A 21,576-nucleotide genomic window follows, 5' to 3' on the forward strand; every position below is an offset into this window, starting at 1 on the left:
GGGCACATTTTGAGTGACTTCTCAAATCCTCTTATAATTCATTAAAAAAATTCTGATATGCAGTCTCCCAAGATGGCCACCAGAGACAAAAGAGCCCAAATGTAGCCCAAATATCAGCCAGATGTAGCCCAACTATAGCCCAATGACAGAATGTCCCATAGTGTTCTAAAGAACAACTAGAACGCTAAAAGTCTTACTTATGATGACAAAAGTATGGCACACCTGAAGTCATCTTGATTGGAATAAAGTGGTAACACTTAATACATTTAATTTGAAAAGGAACAAAATGAGGGGTTTCATTTTGCCATAGAAATTTTATATATATATATATATATATATTCAATGAAAAAACCATAGGTTTTACACCAGTTATAGTTAGGAATTAGCATTTAAAAAACCTATTAAATTCACTGAAAAAACCATAGGTTTCACACCAGTTATAGTTAGGTGGAAATTTTACTCGCATAAAACCATTGAAATTCCCACGTTATAGTTAGTTGGACTCACTATAACTTGCACGTGCAATGCACTGCTGATGACGTCACATATTACATCACTCATGACATGGTCAGTGACATCACTCATGACATCACTGATGACATCTCAAATGACATCACTGATGACATCATCCAGTGAATGTGTATCTTTCTGAAAAATAAATATTTTTTATATATGTATATCTAAAGGTTGATGGAAGAATAAATGGGTAAATAAATGTCTAAATGGATGTTTTTTTTTGTGTAAAATTTATTGGTTAACTGACTTATTAAATGTATCTTAGTGAATACATATATTAGCGAGTAATGTTTAAATATTTAAATATCTGTATCTGTGTCTCACTTTGTGTATAAGTGGCTGCATGGGTTGGTGAGTAGCTACATGAGTGTGTATATGGGTTATTAGTTGTTTTTTTGAGTATCAGTATCAGTGTCCGTATGGTTCGGTGGGGGATATTACTTAGAGCACAGATGCATGAATGAGTGACTCACTATTTGTATGTATTTTGAAGACAGCATGTGTGCAAGACTGTATGGGTGGATGATTGTGTGTATGTGGGTTAGTGAGTATGTGTTTTTATAATTGATTGTTTAAAAGAGTAAATATGTTTCCATTTCTGTAGAAGTATGTGTAGTGGTGTGTATATAGCAGTATAATCAAGTAAATGTTTTTTTGATAGTTTATTTGCATGTGTGAATTTGTGTGTGAGTAACTACATGGATGAGTATTAGTGTGTAACAGGATGTATAGGTGTATGAGTACATATGATGAGTAAGTACATGCATGAGTGACTATATAGAACTGTTGGTGAATGAGTGGATGTGTATGTAGATGTTGGAATTACCTAATAAGTTGTTGTAATTGGTATTGGTTTCTCCTTTTTTAAGAAAATGTTAGTTTCTATTTTTGAATGTGAGTGTCAAAGGTTATTTTATGCTGATAGGAGGTCTGCCACTTTGTCACAAGGATGTTGTCATCAGTGATGTCATTTGAGATGTCATCAGTGATGTCATGAGTGATGTCACTGACCATGTCATGAGTGATGTAGTATGTGACGTCATCAGCAGTGCATTGCACGCGCAAGTTATAGTGAGTCCAACTAACTATAACGTGGGAATTTCAATGGTTTTATGCGAGTAAAATTTCCACCTAACTATAACTGGTGTGAAACCTATTTTTTTTTCAGTGAATATATATATATATATATATATATATATATATATATATATATATATATATATATATATATATATATCCTACTGGCGGTCGCCAGTAGGTAGTTATAGTTAGGACCTAGCTACCATAGGAAATCCGAGCTACCATAGGAAATCCGCAACATTCTATTGGGAATAACTTTGGCACCAGTGGAGGAATTTGCGTGTAATTTTCCCAAATTTAGGCCAGCTCCGCTGCGCTCCTTCTCTGAAAGTTTCGGGGGGATTCGTGAAGCGGGAGCCGAGATCGCTGAATGGAATTTCACCAAACTTTGCAAAATTGTAGGGACTGGTACGCAGAAGTGCCTTTTGTATATTTGGTGAAAATTACTCCAGTGATTTTTACCAAAATTAACTTAAAAAAAATATATATATCTATAGGAGCGCTTCGAGTGCTCACAGGTACGCGTAACAGGGAGCGCACCCGGCGCGCCACGGAAGTGCGCGAGCGGAAAGCTGATTGGCTCTCGGGTGTCTGTCAACATTCTAAACAGTCCGTAGAGTCCGCCATCTTGTGTCTCGGTAGAATCGAGACACAAGAGGTGAAAATAAAAAGGGGGAAATGATTAAAAGGGGGCAGGGTAGACCCCCCCTGACCCCCTAGGTTTTATGAGGGGGGCCTAGAAGGACCCTGAAGGGCAAAAAAACTATTTTTTTTTTTTTGTAAATCTTCGCGGGGTAAGCGCTGGGTACGTTCCCATGTACGCTTACAGGTACGCATACCCTGAGCGCACCACAGGGAAAAAGAGAGTAAAAAATTTGAGCAAAATAAGAATTTAGAGTGCTTAGAGGTAGGGTAGCTCTGAAAAGAGCTGTTGTGTTATGTGGGTGTTTTTTGTACCTACAAGTAGGTACCGATGCAGAGTCTCAAATTCAAGAGGAAGACTCTATTCCCCTCATCTGTAAAATGTTCACCATCTCTCCTATAGATGCCTTGCATGTTGTAACGCAAGTTTTTGTGGTATATGGAACCCATACCATAGTCTCTGAGGAAAGCAGAAACAGATTTATTCACATGTTTCCTTGCTTTCTCAATCTGTGGACAAAATTGGTTGGACCAGTTCCATTTTTGCCTTTGGCATATATTGGAATATACCAAGGCAGTTTTTGGAAAAAGTGACATCAATTGCCCAAAGATGTCCTTTAAAAGCATTTCCAGACCTACCCCAGTCAAAGTGCCCAGGTCATTTCCACCACAGTGCACAATTATGAGGTCAGGGTGAGGGAGATGCAAAAAGGATTTTACCAATGGTATCAATTGGTGACTTCTCAATCCTCTCTGTCCAATCCACATAATGTCCACATTTGGTAAATCAAGGTTGGAAATGCCTCTGTTACTTGCATATTTTTCACTCCAGTAGACAAAGCTATGACCCACAAACCAGACTTGTGGCATCTTGAAGGTAGATGTGCTTGTATTCAGATGAGTTCTGGAAATGAAATGGCAGTTTGAAATTAGGAGTTATGAAAAAAAGTGGTTGAGATTCAGTGCACTTGAAAAACAAGAAATGATTGGTGGTTTCTTAAAATTCACCACTCAAAATTAGGGTGCATGCTTTTGTTTTTTGAAAGAAGTAATTTTAATGGTTGAGAAAAAGTCATTGACAGAAACATTGCACAGGATAAGCTACTACATTGAGAGCTCAAACACCCTTGCTGGATTCTTTTGCAACATAATATGATGAACTTTTCAACTGTGTGCTGGGTTAGGTGGGAGTTACCATGGTAACAGGGTGAATGGGCACTGGCGGGATGGGTGAATATTATGTGAGTTTCAAAGTGTTGAAATGTAGAACCAATTAAAATGTTTTTTTTTTTTTTTGTTTTTAAAAAAAATCTTTTTATTGTACAAATAAGCAATCCACTCATACATACAGATGAATCGGGTGAACGGACTAAAAGCAATAAGTGGAACAGTATCCAGTAATCAAATATTCGCACTGCGGGATTGCAAACTTCTCGTTTGACACATTGCAGTTGTACAATTTTGTTTCTGATGAAACCATAATGAGAATAATCATACAGCAACAGAAAAAAATTAACAACACACAAAAAACAAATCTTAGCAATAAGTTTGCGAGAACGGTAGAGCAGATCGATCAGCACAATAACAGTCTCAATCTCAGTATGGCGTATCAAGAAATGCATACAACAATACATCTTGCTACAGGCCAGTTTTCATGGAACACCATTGGAGTAGGAGTGGGGTTCATCAGTGACATAGGTACAGCATAAGGTTGTCCATTGGACCCCTATGCCAACAGCCAATACACCAAACAGCTACAGTCCGCTGCGTAGAGTTCGCGTGACATACATTGAAAAAAAGTTGAAGTCGGCCACATTACCGACACTGAGCCCACCCTAGCCCACCCCCTCCGGTACAATGGAATTAATTGATTGGGATTGTGTCTCCTGAGTGAGCTTCGCAACATACGTCCGGTACGGCCCCCAAATGTCTGCTGGGCGGGAGGCAGTCGGAATCTGTTCTGAATATTCTACACTGTTAACATTGCAGTAGGCCACACTACGGAGCCAAGCGCGGACGGTTGGAGCGCGTCGTGCGCACCAGAGTAGCGCTAACTCCCTTTTGGCCAAAAGAAAGCTGATGGACGCCAGTTTGTGGAGAGAGCGCGGGAAATTTGCAACGTAGCCAAGCAACGCAATTTCGGGGGTGGGATGCAACTCCATGCCCAATATGTCCCCCAAAACCCGATGCACCCCTAGCCAGTATGCATGCAACCGCGGGCATGTCCAGGAAAGATGGGCGAAGTCAGCCTGCGGGGCTCCGCACTTAGGGCAGCAGTGCGGCCTGCTGGAGTCAATTTTATGAGCAAGTGCAGGAGTGTAATACATCCTCCTCAGGAATTTAAAGTGTATAAGTTTGTGCCTGCTGTTTATGGACAGGTCTCTAGTGGTAGCACAGTACGCCGCCCATTGATCGTCTGTAATCTGAATGCCCAGGTCGCCCTCCCATGCGGCACGCACCGCTGCGTCTGAGGAAGGAAGTGAGGCCAGGCATAGTTTGTAGAGCTTCGAGACAACGTGCGTCCTTGTCTGGTTCTGCACTATAAATGTGAGTGCGGGGGCATCATCAGGAGGGAGCGGGAATGTGGGAAATTCAGCACGGAGCATGGATCGGAGTCTAGACAGAGTGAAAGAATCCATAAATGTACGATCAGTGAAGCGGTGATCCTCCGTCAGGGAGAAAGCGTGACCGTCCGGGAAAAGATCCCCGACTGTGTGTAGCTGGTATTTGGATAATGTGCGCTGAACCACCGATTCGCCTGTGATGGGGAGCCAATGAGGGTTAGGTAGTGGCAATGCCGAAGAGTACACAACTTCTCAACGCGAAGCAGTCTTCGTAGTTTATCCCAAGCCCAACAGGTAGTGGACATCGGCTGTATGTCCTGTGGTTCCCGGGGGAGCCCTCTAGGAAGGATGGAGTTAAGGGGCACCGGGAGCACCGTATCGGCCTCAGGTCTCAGATAAGGAATTCTGGCATCTGGGTGAAACCAGGGATGCGCATACGAACACTGTGCCACTAAGTAATAAAGGAAAAAATCCGGGACACCCAATCCTCCTCTTTCGTAGGGAAGCATCAATGTGCGCCAGGCCACTCGCGGGTTTTTACCGCCCCACACCAAGCGCAATAAGGAGGAACGAAGTTGCGAAAAAAAGATCTTGGTGAGAAGGATCGGGATATTGTTGAATAAATACAAAAACCGAGGGAGGACAATCATTTTTATGATAGCAATCCGGCCGGCCATGGACAAGGGGAGACGGAGCCAGCGCTCCGTATGGTCCTCCAAGTAGTCAAGGGCATGTCCGTAGTTCAAACGGATAATGGACACCGTGTCAAGGTGGACATGGATTCCCAGATATTTCACGGAGTCCGAGCTCCATTCTAAAGGAAAAGCACAAGTCCATTGCGTGGTGGAGGGGGTTAGAGGAAAAATGACCGATTTATGCCAGTTCATTCTGAGGCCTGAATATTCGCCAAAGCGGGCTATCTCCGATAACAGTGGCTCCAAGTTGGTACGAGGAGTCCGAACGTACAAGACCGTGTCGTCTGCGTACAGAGAGACGAGGAGTGGCCCGGTGCGAAACTGAAGCCCTCTGTGGAGGTGCTTCTCTTGAAAATGATGCACCAAGGGGTCCATCGCAAGGATGAACAGGAGCGGGGACAAGGGGCAACCCTGCCGGGTTCCTCTAGAAAGTGTAAAGCTTTCAGTAATGGTGCCATTTAAACGTATCCGGGCGGTGGGCGCCGAGTACAGTAACTCCACCGTCGCCACAAACATTGCGGGCATGCCCATTCTCCTCATGATAGATAAAAAGAAAGGCCACTCCAGGGTGTCGAACGCTTTCTCCGCATCCAGAAACACCGCTGCAGCCGGGGTGGAGGGGTCAATTCTGTGCAAAACAGAGAACAGTGTTCGAAGATTGAGGGAGGTAGACCTATGTGGGACAAATCCGGACTGAGCCGGCGAGACGATGGTCTCCACGAGTAGCGCCAGGCGGATTGCAAGAACTTTGGCCAAAATTTTGTAATCAAGGTTCAAGAGGGACAAGGGCCTGTAACAGCTACATAAGGAGGGGTCCCGACCTGCTTTAGGTAGTAGAACAATTACCGCTTCCCGGAGTGTGGGCGGGAGAACGCCCGACTCCAGCGCCTCCGCATAAACCTCGACTAGCCTCGGTACAAGTTCCTCTTTGTATTCTTTATAAAAGTCAGCCGAGTACCCATCAAGGCCCGGCGCCGAGGAACCCTTCAACGAATCAATGGCCTCAATTATAAAATCCGGCGTTATGGGCTCGGCCAGAAACTCCTGCATGTTTTTCTCTAGGTAAACATTGGCAATCTCATTCAGATAAGACCCGGGGTCGCCACGCTCCCCTGATAGTGTAGAAGTGTAAAGAGTTCTTACGCGGATGACACGCAGTTGGTGTTGGCCATCAAGGGTGATGGAGGAGAAGTAGCGCAAAACTTTAAAAACGGACTGCTTGAAATCGGAGAATGGATGGCAACTAACTGCCTCAAACTTAATTCCGAAAAAACCGAGGTAGTTATCTTTGGTCCGCTCCTCCCAGCATGGTCTTCCTACTGGTGGCCATCTGCTTTTGGTCCCCCTCCCACCCCCACAGCAAAAGTTAGGAACTTAGGCGTCATTTTCGATGATGGACTCAGCTTTATGGACCACGCAAACAAAGTTGCCTCAACGGCACATTTCAGACTGAAAATGATTAGAAAGATTCGACCCTTTCTCCCGGAGACCTTAATCAAAACTCTGGTGAGTTCCTTAGTTTTAACAGCGTTAAATTACTGTAACGGTCTTTTCCTCAACGCTCAGGTCAGGGTCAAAAACAAATTACAGTCAATTCAAAATGCGGCGGCACGCTTGCTTTCAGGAACCTCAAAGTTTGAATCCATATCAGCAATAATAAGGCAGTATCATTGGCTTTCGATTGAAAATAGAATTAAGTTCAAGTCTTTGTGCATAGATTACAAGGCTTCAAACAATCAAGGACCACACTCGCTTAAAGACCAACTGAAACTTTACGTACCTTCCAGACAGCTCCGCTCCTCCTCCTTGCACCAACTAGTTATCCCACGATCAAAGAAAGTTTCCTGGGGTGACCGCCGCTTTACAGTGGCTGCCCCCAAACTTTGGAATACTCTCCCGCACAATATCAGGACGAGTCCGTCACTCTACCAATTCCGGAAACTCTTAAAAACATGGTTATTTAACCAATGAGCCTCTTGCAACGAGTGTGAAACGGTGGAATTACTAGCGCCAAGACGCCCTAGGGTAATCGTTGCGCTCTACAAATGTCAACAAATAAATAAATAAATAGTATGACAAAAAGGTGTTACATATATCGGGAGTGGAGTAATGCCGTGTGCCCTGCGAGTCAACTATGTCAGTGATGTAAGCTGCCTGGTGTGGCGGACGGAGCATTTGCGCCAGTATCTTACCCGGCCTGTCACCCTCACCATACCGACGCGCCGTATGGTATTTGCCCATGAACCGCAGCTCCCTGTCCGCAGCGTCCCAACATTCTAGAAGTAACTCAAGGCGTTTGGCTTCTCGGGCTGCCGAGGGATCCCCAAGTAGCTCCCCCTCTACCGCAGAGATATCTGCTTCAATGCGGGTCAAGGTAGTGCGAATCTCACGCAGGGCCCCCACATGTTTGGCAATACAAACCCCGCGGATGATGGCTTTGAAACCCTCCCATAACGTGGCCCAGGAAGCCACAGAGCCGGTGTTAATATCAAAATAGTCGTCAATGGCAGTGCGGATCTCCTCTTTAAAGACCGGGTCAAGCAGGGCCTTACCAGGGAAACGCCACTGTTTCTCGTAGCCACCCAGCCTCGGGAACGCTAAAGTCAACACTATAGGAGAGTGGTCTGATAGCGTACGTGGAAGAGTGGAAAGGCCATCCACCCACCCTGCAATGCCTGGGTAGAGGAGCCAATAGTCAATTCTAGTGCTAGTGTTGTGAAAACCTGAGTGGTGTGTGTAATCAAGTGCGTTTGGGTGCAGTCGAGCCTCAACGTCTATTAAGGAAAAGTGGGAGCATATTTCCGCCATCACTGATCGGGCCAGCGGTTTGCTGTCCGGAGAGGGAGAAGTGCTGTCTCTACCTGGATTCATTAATAAATTAAAGTCCCCTTCCATTGCTAACAAATCGATGTCAGAGTGAAGCAGCGTAAGCTGCAGGTCTTGAAAAAAGGCCGGGGAATCTACATTGGGGCCGTATACTCCTACCAGTGCAATCCTGTACCCAAACGACACTCCAGTGAGCAGCACATATCTGCCCTCCCCATCAGTCTTACTACCAGTCAACACGAAGGGAACTCGCCTGTGCACAAGAATCGCAACACCTCTTGCGTATCTGCTATAATTCGAGAATATTCTGTGTGTACCCCAACCCCTAGCCAAGGAGATTGTGTCCACCTGCACCAGGTGAGTTTCCTGTAGGAAAAGGACATCCACCTTATGACGTGCTGCATAGTTCAGTACCTGTTTACGTTTCCGCGTGGTGTTCAAGCCACGAACATTCCAAGACATCAAAGTGAGTCCGGACGGGCCAGACTGCAGACCTATCCTGGCCATAACACCATGCCAAAGACAATCACCAACATGCGTGCATCCGTCAATCTACTCCCATTAGTCTCGCAATTACACACAAACATAAATGACCACACAAACGATACGCGTCCCATCCTCCACCCACCACCCAGCCTCCCAGCTTCCCCAGAGAGGACTCCCCAAACAAGCGCTGAACAACAGTGCAAATTACAAAGAATAATACCCATTCAATGAAACAGTGTCGCTGCGAAGAAAAAAATGATAAACCCCCAAAGAAGGTAGACAAGTAGGCATTCGCCATAGGGGTAGCAACGCCACGCCATGCGGGCGTCCCAGCAAAGCGACCCCTGAATTAATGGACATTCAACAAACGCTGGAAAGGCCACATCCAATAAGCAACACAACGAGTAGAGCCCAAAGATTAGGTAACACCGAACATTCAGCCCTGGCCGGTTTCAGCAAAAAGGTCAGCGCTGGAATGTGTGTCATTGCGGGGCGGAGATCGAGGCGCGGAACCTGAAGCAGATGGCGAGCCTTGTTTCTTATAGCCATGACAAAAGTCCTGTGCGTCCGCGGGAGAGTAAAAAATGCGGAATCTGCCGTTCACATCGACCTTCAGTCTGGCCGGATAGAGCATACCGTACTTTAAGCCAAGATTGCGGAGGGTGGATTTGACGCCAGAATATTTGCCACGCGCCTCTTGAACCATCAGCGTAAAATCTGGGAAGAAGGACAACTTGCTGCCCTGCCACTGCACCTCTCCGGCCTCTCGTGCAGCACGAAGCGCGGCGTCTCGGTCGCGGAAGTTCATGATCCTGGCTATTATAGGCCGAGGTGGCTGCCCAGGGCGAGGTTTAGGTCCCAGTGACCTGTGTGCTCGTTTGACAACAAAGCCAGCAGTGAAGGTGTCTTTTCCGAATAGTTCGATGAGGAGGTGTTCAACGAAGGTGTCAAAAAGGCCCGTGGCAGTTGTCTCCGCCACACCAAAGATACGAATGTTGTTGCGCCGACTCCGCGCTTCCAAGTCCTCATTCTTTATGGCCACTTCTTTAAGAATTTTCTCGACACGCTCCAGTCGTTTCAGCGTTTTTGTGGCACCATCCTCAACATCCGATATCCTGGATTCCGCCACGTCGAGTCGTCGGTCATGGGCCTGCACTTTGGTGCCCATGTCAGAAAGTTTTTGTTCGAGGCTGTCAAAGCGGGTGTCCAGCGCCTTAAAGCCAGCGTGCATTTCCCCCATCATGGTGGCGACCATGGACGCGGCGTCCCCCATGTCTGCAGAGCTTGCAGCCCAGTGTCCGACCCAGGCAGAGGGTCCGTAGTGAGGAGGGGAGTCTTATCAAAGCTTAGCTTCCTCTGATTCGGGTCCCTCTTCCCCATCGCCGAGATTGTGTGGGGAGTGCAGTCGTAGTGTTATAGAACATGTCGCCAAGCAGCGAGGGGGAAATGCGGCAGGGCAATGTGCAGCACCAGTCAGTCCCGCGACCAGGCAGGCCTCAACCATAGTCGCAAGACCGGACGACTTATGGTGAGTACTAGAATGTCCAGCCTCTCATGCGAATAACAATGGCGTTCAGCAGCCTCGACGGCCAAGGTCCAGAGTACTGTGTGGGCCAGACTCTGATAGTGGAGCGTCACTCGCTGTGGTCCGCAGGGTGGGGAGCGACCCTCTCCTGTCGCCCAGCGCAGGAGGAAGGGAGGAAATCGAGTGTCCCCCCGGGTGTGTCTGAGGCATGGCCGCCGTTGGTCACTGGGGTGCGCCCCCCGGCTCCTCAACCGCCGCAAACCCCCACCCCCGCCGTCCCCTATCGAGGGCTCCCGCCCACCGCCCGAGATCCACGCAGGCCCACAAATCGAGGCCCCGGTCGCAGCACGCACCTAGGCCGGCAGGCCGCGTTCGCGTCCCGGAAACCAGGTGCCCCCACCCGGGAGCCCACGAAGGACGGGTAACGCGCGAGAAAGCCCGCAGGCGACGCGTGAAAGGGTAAAAGGCTCGGAAGCCGAGCACCGCGTAGCACTCACCCAGCGATCCGGCGCAGAAGAGAAGATGGCGCCGAGGTCCGAAGGCCTCGATTCTCCTCCGCCGTGCACACCTCCGCAGGATGCTCCCAAGGTCTCCTGAGTCACCCAGATGGACAGGGCGGCATCAGCAAGCGGATCAGCAAGGATGTGGGAGACAGGGGCAGTGGATTACATCTCACTCGTCGCCGCCGGGAGCCCGCATGGAGGAGCTTCACGGAAAGGCAGCCATTACGATCGCCGCCGTGGCCACGCCTCGAACCAATTAAAATGTTAGTTTGATTTTGAAATAGTGTGGGAAGAATTTTAATTGGTTAAGTTCAGAGATATGTCTGAAGAATTACAGGGAACCAGGGCCATTTGTGGTTGCAGTGTTTTAGGAGCATTTCAGAGATTCTGCTTAAGAAAATCTGGTGTGTGTGACTGACACTGCTCTATGTCTTCCAAAGCATTTTTAAAGGTGAGTAATGATTCTTTTAATAAAGATAGACTGCTGTATGCAATATGGAGAAGATTAAAAAGCATATTGTGCTTCTTTATTCTTGCATTGTGTGTCATGTTTTTTTGTAATGCTGTTTAAAAATTGAATGCTGCATTTTGGAAATGTATTTTGGAAATGAGTTACGTTCTGCCTTGTTTTGTTGTGGTCATTTAAATGGGCTGTGCTCTGTGTTAAAAATGATTTACTATGGAAAATGTTTTCTGGTAAAATGTCTGGCTTTTAAATTTTGGTCAAGGATTACACTGGGTATTTGTGTGAAATAAGGAACTATATTTTCAAATTTTTCGATAATGTCACCTGTGTCTGCTGACAGTTTGCCTCTCTTAGCTTAAAGGGTACTCTGTGCCTGTTTCTCATGTCGCTTTGCACGTGCATAATCTCTCTTTTTCTGTGTGTCATTTCTCTCTTTATGTGTGTGTCATGACATGTGTCTCATGTGCCTAGATCACACTGTGATTCAAGCTTGATTTTAAATGGATCTGGGTGAATAATTTGCTTAGTTGATTTGTTTAAAGTATGGAAATACATGTATTTTTAAAGTCAGTTACGCTTTAGCATATGTACTAGTAGGGAATCTTAGGCAGCATGTCTGTTAGGCCTCTTACTTCACAAATAGGCTCTAAGCTGTGAAATCAAGATCCAGGGTGTGCCTTTGAAATGAAAAGGGAATGTTATGTCTTGCTTATATATATGTGGTCTGTTTTTTGCCAGTAGACACAGTGAAATAGTATGAGCAGAGACACACATATTGCATGCAGAGACAGACATGGTAGATTACATGTAACATCCTGGTCATGTGCCTAAGATCACACTGTGAGTCAAGCTTGATTTTAAATGGATCTGGGTGAATAATTTGCTTAGTTGATGTGTTTAAAGTATGGAAATACATGTATTTTTAAAGTCAGTTAGGCTTTAGCATATGTACTAGTAGGGAATCTTAGGCAGCATGTCTGTTAGGCCTCTTACTTCACAAATAGGCTCTAAGCTGTGCAATCAAGATCCAGGGTGTGCCTTTGAAATGAAAAAGGAATGTTATGTCTTGCTTATATATATGTGGTCTGTTTTTTGCCAGTAGACACAGTGAAATAGTATGAGCAGAGACACACATATTGCATGCAGAGACAGACATGGTAGATTACATGTAACATCCTGGTCATGTGCCTAAGATCACACTGTGAGTCAAGCTTGATTTTAAATGGATCTGGGTGAATAATTTGCTTAGTTGATGTGTTTAAAGTATGGAAATACATGTATTTTTAAAGTCAGTTAGGCTTTAGCATATGTACTAGTAGGGAATCTTAGGCAGCATGTCTGTTAGGCCTCTTACTTCACAAATAGGCTCTAAGCTGTGAAATCAAGATCCAGGGTGTGCCTTTCAAATGAAAAGGGAATGTTATGTCTTGCTTATATATATGTGGTCTGTTTTTTGCCAGTAGACACAGTGAAATAGTATGAGCAGAGACACACATATTGCATGCAGAGACAGACATGGTAGATTACATGTAACATCCTGGTCATGTGCCTAGGATCACACTGTGAGTCAAGCTTGATTTTAAATGGATCTGGGTGAATAATTTGCTTAGTCGATGTGTTTAAAAATATGGAAATACATGTATTTTTAAAGTCAGTTAGGCTTTAGCATATGTACTAGTAGGGAATCTTAGGCAGCATGTCTGTTAGGCCTCTTACTTCACAAATAGGCTCTAAGCTGTGCAATCAAGATCCAGGGTGTGCCTTTGAAATGAAAAAGGAATGTTATGTCTTGCTTATATATATGTGGTCTATTTTTTGTCAGTAGACACAGTGAAATAGTATGAACAGAGACAGACATGATGCATGCAGAGACAGCCATGGTAGATTTCATGTAACATCCTGATCATGTGCCTAAGATCACACTGTGAGTCAAGCTTGATTTTAAATGGATCTGGGTGAATAATTTGCTTAGTTGATGTGTTTAAAAATATAGAAATACATGTATTTTTAAAGTCAGTTAGGCTTTAGCATATGTACTAGTAGGGAATCTTAGGCAGCATGTCTGTTAGGCCTCTTACTTCATAAATAGGCTCTAAGCTGTGCAATCAAGATCCAGGGTGTGCCTTTGAAATGAAAAAGGAATGTTATGTCTTGCTTATATATATGTGGTCTGTTTTTTGCCAGTAGACACAGTGAAATAGTATGAGCAGAGACACACATATTGCATGCAGAGACAGACATGGTAGATTACATGTAACATCCTGGTCATGTGCCTAAGATCACACTGTGAGTCAAGCTTGATTTTAAATGGATCTGGGTGAATAATTTGATGAGAGTTAGAAAGATGGAAACTGTGAGCAGACACAGGTGACATTATTGAAAAATGTGAAAATATAATTCCTTATTTCATACAGACACTCAGTGTGATCCTTGTCAAAAATGTTAAAGCCATACTTTTTAGCATGAAACATTTACCAGAGTGAGATGAGACACACACAAACAGACAAATGACACATAAAAAAAGAGAGAGAGATGGGGCAGGCACAGAGTGAGATGACACACAGGAACAGAGTGAGGTGAGACACAGGCACAGAGTACCCTTTTAGCTTAGAGATGCAAACTGTGAGCAGACACAGGTGAAATTATTGAAAAATTTGAAAATATAATACCTTATTTCATACAGATAGTCAGTGTGATCCATGTAAAAAATGTTAAAGCCATACTTTTTACCATGAAACATTTACCAGAGTGAGATGAGACACACGCAAACAGACAAATGACACACAGAAAGAGAGAGAGATGGGGCAGGCACAGACTGAGATGACACACAGGCACAGAGTGAGGTGAGACACAGGCACAGAGTACCCTTTAAGCTTAGAGATGCAAACTGTGAGCAGACACAGGTGACATTATTGACAAATGTGAAAATATAATTCCTTATTTCATACAGAGACTCAGTGTGATCCTTGTGAAAAATGTTAAAGCCATGCTTTTTACCATAAAACATTTACCAGAATGAGATGAGACAGATGCAAACAGATAAATGACACACACAAAGAGAGAGAGATGGAGCAGGCACAGAGTGAGATGACACACAGGCACAGAGTGAGGTCAGACACAGGCACAAAGTACCATTTAACCTTAGAACTCCAAACTGTAAGCAGACACAGGTGACATTATTGACAAATGTGAAAATATAATTTCTTATTTCATACAGACACTCAGTGTGATCCTTGTCAAAAATGTTAACGCTATGCTTTTTAAGATAAAACATTTACCAGAAAGAGATGTGACAGACACAAACAGACAAATGACACACACAAAGAGAGAGAGATGGGGCAGGCACAGAGTGAGATGACACACAGGCACAGAGTGAGGTCAGACACAGGCACAAAGTACCCTTTAACCTTAGAACGCCAAACTGTAAGCAGACACAGGTGACATTATTGACAAATGTGAAAATGTAATTCCTTATTTCATACAGACACTCAGTGTGATCCTTGTCAAAGATGTTAACGCTATGCTTTTTAAGATAAAACATTTACCAGAAAGAGATGTGACAGACACAAACAGACAAATGACACACACAAAGAGAGAGAGATGGGGCAGGTACAGAGTAAAATGATACACAGGCCCAGAGTTAGGTAAGACACAGGCTCAGAGTGAGATGAGACACAGGCACAGAGTGAGATGAGGTACAGGCATAGAGTGAGATGAGACACGCAAAGAGAGAAATGACACACACAAAGAGAGAGATGGGGCAGGCACAGACTGAGATGAAACACAGGCACAGAGTGAGATGAGACACAGGCACAACGTGTGATGAGACACAGGCACAGAGTGACATAAGACACAGGCACAGAATGACATGGTACAGGCAGAGAGTAAGATTAATAATGAAACTGTACTGCACTGTTACTGTGACACAGTTGCTGTGGTATAAAGTAACTCATGTTGTAAACTAGTGTTTATATCGTTCAGTTATTGTAATTGCTATATAGTATGTTTGTAGTGGTCTATAATATGTTATTTTTTCTTTACCACAGATTGTAATCATCTATAGAAAGATAAAAGAATATGCCGTCAAAGGAAAGACGTCAAAAGAAACATAAACAGGATTTAAGGTCCAAGAAAACAGAAATACAAGACTCATCCAAAACACAATCTTCGGTGAAAAAAAATAATGCTCCTGGTAAGCAAACTAAGGACATTTTAAGGAAGTTATTGAAATGTAAAAAAAAAAAAAGATGTTGTTTCAAAGAAGAATAACGGATCTCTTAATAGAAAGAAAAAATTCTGCCCCTCAAAAAATGTTAGACCTGTAGAAGGAGATGATATTGTCTATAGCAATAGAAGGGGAAATCAATTTATTGAAATTCATAGACGAATGTTTTATAACAGAATAGTTTCAAATTTATTCAAAAATTTAAAGATGTATCAAAAAAAGACCGCTTTTTACAAGAAAAAAAACATAGTGAAGATTGTGGATGAAGCATTTAAAGTGAAAAATAAATGTTATTGTTTAGTAATCAAAATAATTTGTACACTAGATAAGGAAATCAATGTGTTCAAATCAAAATGTAAGTGGAAAAGAGTAATTAATCAGACTAATTTTTGTGATGTTTTTTCTGGAGAATGGAAGCATAGTTCAAGTTGTGAGCCATTTTTTAATGAAGAAAGTTACTTTCAGGATAATGATTTGGTGCATGCAGTTGACACCAGTGGTCGAGCATATGAGGTGAAGGACGGTTGTCCGGTTGAAAAAGAAAAAATTGTGCCTAGAAATACAGAAGAGGTGTTAGCTGATGAAGTTTTAGGGAGATGTCCTAAGGCTCCAGTGTGTACTTGGAATTGTAGTAGTATTTGTAGTGTGCGACAAGATTCAATTGATTTGTTTCTCAGTTTCTTACGGACATATACTAAGAAAAGTCTAAAACAAAAAATGAAAATTTTGCAAGAGTTAGATCCTTGTAGAGTGAGAGAAAAAACAGGTTTGCATGGACATTCACAGGCTTGTCTTTCAAGAAAAGTATGTCAGAGTGTTTTTCACCATTTTAAGATGTTAGCAGTGCATCATAAAAGTGAGGAAATTAGTGAGAAGGTTGTATTATGCAAAAAGTCCAGCACTTAAGCTAAAACAGTTAAACAGTGCTCTTTTGCATGGAACTGAATTAGATGTGAAGAACATTTGTGAAGAAATTATGTTTTGTTACTTTGGTGAAAAAGAGGACAGTGCTGAAACTGATACAGTAATAGAAGGTAATGTGGAAGAGAATGTAGAGATTTCAAGTACAGAAAAATGTGAACATGAAATTACAAAGTTTAAGGTCAATTCAAGTTAAAGGCCTAATTTTACTTGTGTGTGCTGTCGACGAACTCATTACAAGAATCAGACTAGATTAGTTGATTTATATGTAAAAAGCGAAAAGGAAAATAATAATGAGTGGAAGGATTTTGCAACTTATTTGGTGGTAGAAAATTGTTTTGATTTGGGTTCTGATCAACGTATTTGTAAACATTGTTATAATAAATTAAATGAAAACAGAATGCCTGCTAGAGCTGTTCATAATAATCTGGAGTTGGTAGACATTCCTTCTGAATTGATGTATTTAAATACCTATGAGTCTATTCTGATTCAATGTGTGCATCCTTTTCAGGCTATTGTTCGCATGGAGCCTAAGACAGGGAAATTGCCTCCTTCAGATTTACAAAGAGGATTAAAGGGGAGAGTTGTTTATTTGCCTCTAGATTTTAAGAAAAATATTGATACAATTGGTGTAGAAAAAGTAGAAGAGGAACCTCTGGTTATTCTAGTTAATGGTGTTCCGACAAAGAGTAAGAAAATCTGGCAAGAATTAGTGAATGTTAGGAAAGTCAAAAAAGGCAACATTGTATTTGGTAAAAAACAATCACTAATACCAAAATGTATATGTCAATGGCCGGGAGCAAGATGGCGGATTGACACCGCCACTGTGAAGAACGCTTACCGAGGGTCCGGCTATCGGCAGCGACTTTCACCTTCTTGAATGGCTGATGTTTGTTACTTAGCAGCCTGAACCGCGATACATCAGCGGCGGTTTTATGGGTGCATAATAAATAAGTAAAGAAATTTGGATACCGAGAGAGACACCAAGACAAGCGAGAAAAGCACGCCAGCCTGCTCGTCCACCCGCCCATCCGATTGCAGACTCACCTGCCTGCCTGCGTTCCGGCCCGCCTCCCCAGCTGCTAGTCATCAACTGTGTATACGCTGCATAGGTGGAATCACGGTGTGATTCTCGGCAAGGCAGAGAAGCAGCGAAGCAGCGAGGTAGCGAAGGCGGCGGGGAGCGGCTGGGTTGGGTCTGTCGGGTCTGCCGCCGATGAGGAAGGAAAACAGCAGTTCACAGGACTGAGGCGGATTGCTGTGGCGGTGGCGGTGCATGGTGCATGGTGTTCAAGGCAAGTGAAGGGCTGCTTGGAAGACTGGGATAAGACTATGTAAAAGAAGTGAGTGACTATCAGCAGCGACCGTTTCTGAGACCGTTTCTGAGGAGGAAGGCACACTGCATATTGGCGAGTGGCTGAAAAAAAAAAAAAACTATTTATGCCTCTTAGCTTGGCACAAAACCTTTGGGTTTTTTTTCTGGGGGAGATATAGAGTCTGAAATAAGTAATCTGCACCCAGGAGAATTATCTATATTATCTAGCTGAGTGGGGCTGGCGGCTGGCGGCTAATGCAGTGGTTGCAGCTAATTGAAAGACAGGTGAGGGAGCTGTTAGGTCTTGCACGTCTCCCACACTCCTTTTTGGTACTGCGGAAAAATTGGACTTCCTACGGGCAGTTGGCCTCACTGGCCTGTAGGATAAGCTTAGCACGTGCAGTTGGGAGGAACGCAAGGATCGGGGTCATGGCTCCCAAACCCCAGGGGAGAAATACCCGGACCACAGCAGCAAAGCAGATATTAGCAGGCATTGGGGGAGAAACTAACTCATCTGCTTCTATAATTACTCCCACGGAGGTAATGGGGGTAGAACAAAGAACAGCCCCAGATGCCGGGAAGAGAATAGTGGGTAAGCAACTAGCAACTGTACCATCTAGTGTTGTTGGTGTTGTTGGTGTTACCCACACACCCGCTTTTTCAGATACTATATTTGGTGAGGAGAATATCGGATCACTAATCATGTAAGCAATAACTGTGGTTAACCAAACAAAGGTGGTTGCAGACACTATTATCAGCTCTACGGCCCCAGTAGGGACGACGGAGGAGGAGGCAGTCCCAGTAATAATCGCTAAAGATCTGTTACAGGTGATACAAGAAATGGAAGATATAGATGAAGCGGAACAAGTCAGCAATGCGGAAACAGATGAAGAATACTGCGATATTTTAGATTCTGGCAGTAATACATCTATAACCCATGCCAAAGATAAGGCTAAAAGTATTAAAAAAAGACAGAGCAAAGATAAAGAATAAGGCTAAGAGGAACATAATCAAGCCTAAGCCCGCTACAATGAAAGCAATGGTAGAGAACAGTCCTATCAGAAAGTGGGTACAAGCTAAAGGCGGGAAGTTGTTGTAAACAAACATGATGCTCAGATATGTCAATTGCAGGCAAAGTTGGAGGACCTGGAAAATAGGCAACGTAGACAGAACCTACGTGTTTTGGAATATCAGAAGGGGCAGAAGGGGCTGATGCGAGAACATATATGGTTCATCTATTCCAGAAAGCTTTCCCCGATTTATCTGACTGGGATTGGGACTCTCAGATTCAGAGGGCGCATAGACTGCCACTAGTACAGAGAAACAAAGGGGGTAAATTTCCACGTCCAATGCTGCTCTGCATTGGAAATTTTTTATTACGCCAAGCAATATCGATTAAAGCAAGGCCAAATACCCCGGTTACCTTTGATTCTACCACATTTTTTGTAAGCTCTGATCTGAGTAAAATTACGATGGAGCGACGCTGGCGACTGAAACAATTTATTGACCCTATAAAAGAGCTAGGAGGTCAAGCTTTCCTACAAGAACCAGCTAAGCTGAAAGTTATCAAAAATGGCCGTACATATTACTTCTCGGATGTAAACGAGATTGAAGAGTTAATGTCTAAATGGAAATCTGGGGAAGGCCGACAATAAGCTTGCTATTATTTGGTCTTTGTTTTTTTGTTATAATTGGAAGCTTCCCCCCCCCCCCTTTTTTTTTTTTTTTTTTTTTTTTTTTTTTTAGGTTGATTCTAATTTTGAACTGATTGTGATGTACAAGCATAGAAGGTGATATATGATCCATGGTGGCTTTAGAATACTGACTTGTCGGGCCCTCGGTGTAGCATCTTCGCTCGGCTGCCACTACAGCGGCAGCCTGGTAGTGGGGGGGCTCCTTGGTAGGCACAAGGGAGGGGGGTGGGGGGCAATCCAAGGGTGGGTAGGGGGGGAACAAGCAAAGGAAATGGGGGGGGGAGAAATAAAAAAATGCATCATGAGTATAAATATATTTGTTACGTCGGCTAAGGAAAGCTTATATGTATGGTACAATGTGTTTTTTTTGGGTAGAAGGCATACTAGAATATATATTAAATTTCATTAAATGTATCAGGTAAAGTTTCTAGCATGGAATGTGGCTGGATTAAACAGTCGGACTAAGAGGAGTCTGGTATACGAAGAGCTTAGGATGCATAACCCTCAAATAGTGGTTATTACTGAGACTCATATCGCATATAAGGATAGACGTTTATTGAATCAATTAGGTTACGATCTTTTGGTAAGCACGGAGTTTAATGCTTCAATTCGAGGCGTGGCTATACTTAAGCACAAACAGTTTAAAGTGGAAGTTAACAGAAAAATTACTGATAAAGCTGGTAGGTGGGCCATGGTACAAGTGACATTGGAATGCTTTAAATATACAATATGCGGGATTTATGCCTCTAACCAGGATGAACCAAGAATAATTGATCAGGTTAATATGGAGTTGCTTACATGGGAGGGGGAGCGGATAGTGTTAGGAGATTTTAACTGTATCATGAATTATAATTTGGATACTACTAGAAAGGGCTCGTTCCAGAGGATGCGTAAGACGAGGGCAGCAATTCTAGACTTGGCCACTATACATGCAATTAAAGATGCTTGGAGGTATTTATACCCTTATATAGCAGGCTATACTTATTACTCAGCTGCTCACAAACTGTGTTCTCGCATCGATATGGTCTTTGCTTTCGACTCTATTTTATCAGCCAGTACAATGTCAATATGCCCTAGGGTAACATCAGACCACAACCCGCTTTTATTTTCAATAGAAGTTGTTACAGATATGCGTCCACCTAGGCCCTTCTCGTTTCCTAGGTATTTATTCTCTGATCCTGAGTTTGTGAGCATGCTAAAAGAACACATAAAAGATTTTACTGATATAAATAGGTTCTCTACATCTCCTTTGATGGTATGGGACGCTTGTAAGGCTAGCATCCGTGGGTTTACCCAACAGTTTGTCTGGCAACAAAATAAAGCTGGTAGAGTTCAAAACAAAAAGTTACTAGATGATATATCTAATATTGAAGATTGGCTATCTAAGATGTTAATTACTAATACAGGGGCAAAAGAGGTCGAGGCTTTAAATTCAAAATTAATGGAATTAAGATTAGCACTGAAAAATCTTTTTAGGGAGAAATGTATTTCCAAACTAGCTAAATAAAGGCTGGATCAATATGAAAGTGGGGAGAGGATAGGAAAAATTTTGGCATACAAAGTGGCAGAAGACCGAGCCCAAATGTTGATTAAGGAAATAAAAGGCGACGACGGACAATTACATCAAGACCCCAAATTAATTTTATCTCAGTTTGCTTCCTACTACCAAAAGCTATACACACCTGAAACGACCCCAATAGGAGATAATATAAAAGCCTATTTGATTGAAAATGTGTTACAGAGTATTGAGGAAGAGCAAGCTGAGCGTTTAGAGGCAGATATAACAGCAGGAGACATTCAGGTAGCTATTAATTCCCTAGCAATGGGAAAGGCTGTTGGCGAAGATGCAATTCCCCTAGAGCTTTACAAAAAATGTATGGAAGAATTAATTCCACTCCTATTAATGGTCATTAAAGCCATTGGCAGAGGAGAACAAGCCCCAAAATCTTGGAACCACACGAAAATCATATTTTTTCTTAAAAAGGGTAAACTCCCACAAGAGAGAGGGTCCTACAGACCAATATCATTAATTAATGCCGACGCAAAGATATTTGCGAAAACTCTAGCAACTAGGCTTGCACCATTACTGCCACAAATGGTTTCACCATTTCAACATGG

General features: G+C 43.4%; 1 long non-coding RNA gene across 1 annotated transcript in view; it reads left to right on the forward strand.

Moving 5' to 3' along the window:
* The window catches only part of LOC144824556 (uncharacterized), a 51,262-nt gene extending 35,773 nt beyond the window's left edge, over positions 1 to 15,489 (forward strand). The window contains exon 4 of the long non-coding RNA XR_013609012.1: positions 15,350 to 15,489. This is a non-coding gene — a long non-coding RNA (uncharacterized LOC144824556). The remainder of the gene's footprint in view (positions 1 to 15,349) is intronic.
* The last annotated feature ends 6,087 nt before the right edge of the window (positions 15,490 to 21,576 follow it).

Source organism: Lissotriton helveticus, chromosome 3_1 (assembly GCF_964261635.1).
Source record: "Lissotriton helveticus chromosome 3_1, aLisHel1.1, whole genome shotgun sequence".
NCBI lineage: Eukaryota > Metazoa > Chordata > Amphibia > Caudata > Salamandridae > Lissotriton > Lissotriton helveticus.